The following is a 6000-nucleotide window of genomic DNA, read 5'->3' on the forward strand; positions in this document are numbered from 1 at the left end:
CCAAACCGAAGTGGTCAATCGGTGTTTAGAGGCATATCTGAGATGTTTCTGCAGTTCCCAGCTTAAACAATGGCCAAATTGGCTCTCTTGGAAGGAATTTTGGTACAACGCAACGTACCATCGGTCCACTAAAATGACACCATTCAAGGCCCTTTATGGCAGAGACCCACCACTCCTTCTCAAGCTGACCGATTACCCCTCCTCAGTTGAAGACGTGAACCAATAGCTTTTTCATCGCAATGCCATCATAAATGAACTTAAACAACACCTGGAATCTGCTCAGGGACACATGAAAGAGCAAGCTGATAAACATCACAGAGATATCAGCTTCTCTCTAGGAGATTTTGTTTACCGCAAACTTCATCCCTACAGGTTCAGGTCGTTAGCTAGGAAACTGAATGAGAAACTCAGTCCTAGGTTTTGTGGGCCATTTAAGGTGGTGGACAGAATTGGTCTGACAGCTTACAAACTGGCTATACCCTCTACTACTCGTATTCATCCAGTGTTCCATATGTCCCAACTCAAACGCAGCCTACGCAACTCCGTTCCAATTCATCCACTTCCCACATTTCTCACCGAAGATATGGAACTCCAGGTTCACCCACAATCAGTCCTAACGTTACAGTCCCTACTCAATGGTACCAAAGAGGTCCTCATTTAATGGAAGGATTTGCCCTCCTTTGAAGCTACATGGGAGTCTTTCGATGTCATCAACACACAATTCCCTCAATTCCACCTTGAGGACAAGGTGGCTCTCCAGGGGGGAGGGGTATTGATAGACCACCTTCCGTTAATATGGTCTATAAGTCGAAGGGTCGTATAAAGAGCACTAAGGGGGTAATGAGTGTGAGTGAGAGTTTGTTACGGGATTCTGCATGCAAGTGGCTAGATAGAATAAAGTTTGTTAGAGTAAGGTTAGTTTAGTAAGTATTTGGGTATAAATAGCTACAGAGTGGTAAAGGAGGTATCAAGTAAATTCTTATAGGTATTTTGGGAGGCTCCCAACTCTTCGAATTGTTGGGGATTGATCTGTGGTCACTCTTTCTTAATGTTGCTATTTCTTTCAGTATACAATAATAACAGTCAGTTTTATCAGGTTGTGTGTTACTTTCATTTCTGCTCGTGTGGTGGTTGGATTGAGTTAATTGAATAGGTGGTTCCATCAGTTTCTAACCACACTCAACCCAGTACCTATAGCGGAAACAATCCTAGTTTCTAAGACACTCACCCATAATGTTTAATAACCTTTACATCAAATACCTTGTGTTCTCACATTTTCTCATAACCTTAAATTGGTTTTCATTCCCATATTTATATTCTTTTCTTGATAGGATTCATATTTCAATTCCTAAAAGGACTCCTAAATTCTATTTTTATTTACAATTGTATTCTTTATTAAATAGTTTTCCAAAAGACTTACCATTTCACATGGGAACAAATAGGAAAACGAGCCATAATATCCCAACAAGCACGCGACGAATATCCTACCAACAGAGCAAGCATACAATATAATTCCGGTAATTGAAACTTGATATTACATCTATGGTATATAGAGAGCAAAGTATATTATCATCCTAAGATGATTTTCAATTGGAAAGACTTTAGTTTTTGAGAATTATCAGGGTTAGCTATACTACTTACAGAGCAGCCATCAACTAAATATTTACAAGGATATACTGTGACAAGGATGCAGTTCATGGTGACTTGTGACTTTTTATTGATGTATTTCCTTGGAACAGCTGCTTCTTGGCACATATTGGCTCTAATTGGTAACCTCTTGCAATTCTGATGTTTATTGCATTAAATCCTGTTAAAACTTTACATATAAGAATTTCTTAATATCTCTGTTTCATTTTGTTTCAGGTTCTGTTCCATGTGTATTGCAAGTTGTTGGCTTATTCTTCATACCAGAGTCTCCTAGATGGCTGGTAATTTCAATTAAAGAATCTTTAATTTTCTTTTCCGCAAAGGCAGAGATATTGGGAAAAAAATAAATAAAAAAACAATGTGGAGTACAAACATTTTCTTGTTTTAGCGTTTTCCATAACGTGTAACCTTAACTTATCTCCTCTTACTGCCTTATAATTTCTTTTGCTGAACCTGCTAAATACAATTCCATTAACATCTACAGTTTTCTACAGGCAAAGATTGGTCGAGAGGAAGAGTTAAGTACTACTCTACATAGTTTTAGGGGAAAGAATGCTGATATTTCTCAAGAAGCAGCTGACATTACAGTAAGTTTCATCCCAACTTATATAAACAAGTCCAACTTCAATGGAAGGGAAATGCATTTGGAAGATTTATATAACTTGTACGAGAACAAGATATGAGGATCCCACAGTTGTTTAGGATTATACGAAGACCTCTGCGAGGATTACCTAAGCTGGAATTTTCAACATGGCCCAGAGAAGATATGCTTATTCGCTCTTGGTGAGTCATGGTATATGTATGTGCATTTACATAGTCCCCTTGTATAGATGTAGTTGTTCCTCTGATCTCCGTATGACTTATTTGTTTGATTGTTTCAGATTGGAGTTGGACGTACGGCCTTGCAATAATTAGGAGGTTCATATGCGATTCAATATTATGCCAGCTTCATATTTGAAGAAGCTGATAAATTAACAACATTTCATAGTGCTCAAATAACTGATATAATTGAACGGAATGATAATATGAGCCCTTTTATTTAGGGGTGAGTATGGGTAGTGGGTACAACCGGAACCGAAACGGGTAGAATCAGAACCGAAACCGAAACCAAAACCTACCAGGAACCGGCACTGTGCGGGTAAGTTCCAGTTCCATTTTATTGGAACCGACACTGTACGGTTCCGGTTCCAGTTCTTATGTGTGGAGGAACCAGAACCTGGAAAAAGAACCTAAAACGGGTACCTGGTTTGGAACCTACTTGGAACCTGTAGCGGGTACCCAGTTTAGAACCTACTTGGAACCGATTTTTGGAACCTAGGCTGCAATGAAATTTTTGTTTATAATGAGGGGTTTCATTACTTTATATATAAAAAAATTAAAATAGAAAAAGTTAAATTTTTAAAATAACCTAATTAAATAAATATACAATTATACTTATTACATATAAACTACACCATATTAAAAAATTTAATATATTGTAATATATTAATATTAAATTTTTGATTAATTAAGTGTATAATTGGTATTAGGATCCAATTAAAAGTGTTTTAATGTTATTAAAAAAATTATTTTTGAATAAAATAGTATATTTGATTGAATAATAATATATTTAGTTATTTACTTCAATTATCAAGTTCTAAGTATATTTATAGTAAATTAGCAATTAATTAATTATATATGATAAATTGATAAACATTAATAAATTTAATTACTAGTTAAATATCATACTTAATCAATTATAACATTATATTATAGTTAAATGATTAGTTAATTAATTATAATTTTATAACATTACTTAATTGATTTATAGATAATTAATTATAGCATTAAATTAATTGATTACTACTTAATTAATTGACTTATAACATTTAGTATATTACTTAATTAAATAATTAGAAATTTAATTAATTATAGTATTACATTATAGATCTATAGTATAATTACTTAATCAATTATAACATTTCATTATAAACATTAGTACAATACTTAATTAAATGATTAAAAATTTAATTAATTATAATATTATATTAAAGATTTATAGATGGTTACTTAATTCACTATAATATTACATTATAGTATGATCACATAATTAATTATAACATTACATAATTAAATAATTACTTAATTAATTATGACATTATATTATAAACATTAGCAATTACTAATTTACTACATAAACATTAGCACAATACTTAATTAAATGATTAGAAATTTAATTAATTATAACATTACATTATAAGTTTATAGTATGATTACTTAATTAATTGTAATATTACATTATAATTAAATGTTTACTTAATTAATTATAACATTCTATTATAAACAAATTAATTATAATATTATATTAAATATTTATAGTATGATTACTTAATTCATTATAACATTTAATTATAGTATCATAAAAAGTGATTAAAAATTTAAAAATTATGCCCTCCAAAACCTTTACATGATCAAAATGATTCTGAAATACAACAAATTACACAAGAACCAGATGGTACAATAAGATTAAAATTTAAAGAAACATTCTTAGAACAAAATCAACCCATAGTACAATAGTTAATTAAATGATTAGAAATTTAATTAATTATAATATTAAATTATAGTTAAATAGTATATTACTTACTTAATTATAACATTACAATTTACATTGTAATATGATCATTTAATTAATTATAACATTACATAATTAAATGATTACTTAATTAATTATGATATTATATTATAAACATTAAACGTTAGTAATGAATTAAATGATTAGAAATTTAATTGATTATAACATTACATTATTGTTAAATAATTACTTAATTAATTATAACATTACATTATAAACCTTATTAATTTACTATATTAGTCATTAGTACATTACTTAATTAAATGGTTAAAAAATATAATTAATTTTAACATTACATTATAAATTTATAGTATGATTACTTAATTAATTATAACATTATATTATAATTTATAAATGTACAGTATGATTACTTAATTAATTATAATATTGCATTATAATTAAATAATTACTTAATTAATTACAATATTACAATATTACATTATTACATTATAAACATTAATAATTTATAACATTAAATTAACTACATTAGTATTGAGTAGTGGGAGAATCAAAGAAGTTGGTGCCAGTTTCTAACTTTCTATATTGTTGTTTGTTTGAATGATTTTGGTAAAGTTATTTAATGTGAATTGTGATGAATAATTGTTTGTGTTTTGGTTTTGATTGAGGAATTTTATGTGAATTGTGATAAATTGATTGAATTCAAGTGTGGCCTAGAGATTAAAGGATTTATGAGTTACATTGGACACAAATGAATGAGTAATCAAAATTTGTTTGGGGTGTATTTATAAACTTTTAAGGTATTTTTGTCATTTTTTAAACTAATATGAGGGTAATTGATTTTTTATAAGGTACCCGGGAAGGGAATCGGAACCTGCATTTTAGGTTCTGGTTCTTTGAATTTAAGAACCTATACTATACGGTTTCGGTTCCCCCAAAAAATGCAGGGTACTCGGAACCCTCACCCCTACTTTTATTTGCAACAGATTTCTCAAGCAACTTAGGGACTGTATCAATGGCTATAATTCCGGTACTTGACTCTCAAACACGTGGGATTCTTCTAATTTCCATATTCCAATGCTCAGGCATGTGAAAGTGTTTTGCAGATCCACAAATGTTCCGGGAATCCGGAGTATCTGCACTACTGATAGATAAATCTGGAAGACGTCCACTTCTCATGGTAAAATTGAAAAACGATTCATCGTAACTTGGTGATTCAGTTCGAAAAGAAGTTTATGGTGAAGATATTTTATGATTGCAGGCTTCTACTATTGGTGAATGTGGTTAAGTTTTATCATAACAGCATTGGCATTCTGCTTGCAGGTTTTAGACACTTCTATCTATTATGTTCACAATTCTCTCTGACATATCTTAAATGAAATAATAATGTTTAAAAATCTTGTGTGTGTAGGATATTCACCCTTTCGAAAAGGTCACTGCTGTACTGGTGAACATTGGCATGATGAGTTTATTTCAGATGTTTTGCAATAAAGACTATTTGGCACTATAACCATGAAATTTTCCTAATGATCAGCAGCATGGCAATCTAAATTTTATACTTCCGCTTTCTCCTTTCCCTTGAATCTCATATTAGTTGACCAAAATATGACTAATACATTCTACATTCTGCACTCAGGGCTTTAACTAGGCTTGGTAGTGATACCAACTGTCATAATATCTGAGGTATCTGACTGCATTTAGCGCGCTCTACATATTTTCAAAAATTTATTGACAGGAACCGGTCAATAAGTTAATGAACTACATTCAAGATATTTCCTATTGTT

Source organism: Pistacia vera, unplaced genomic scaffold (assembly GCF_008641045.1).
Source record: "Pistacia vera cultivar Batoury unplaced genomic scaffold, PisVer_v2 Contig1097, whole genome shotgun sequence".
In the NCBI taxonomy this organism is placed as follows: Eukaryota; Viridiplantae; Streptophyta; class Magnoliopsida; order Sapindales; family Anacardiaceae; genus Pistacia; species Pistacia vera.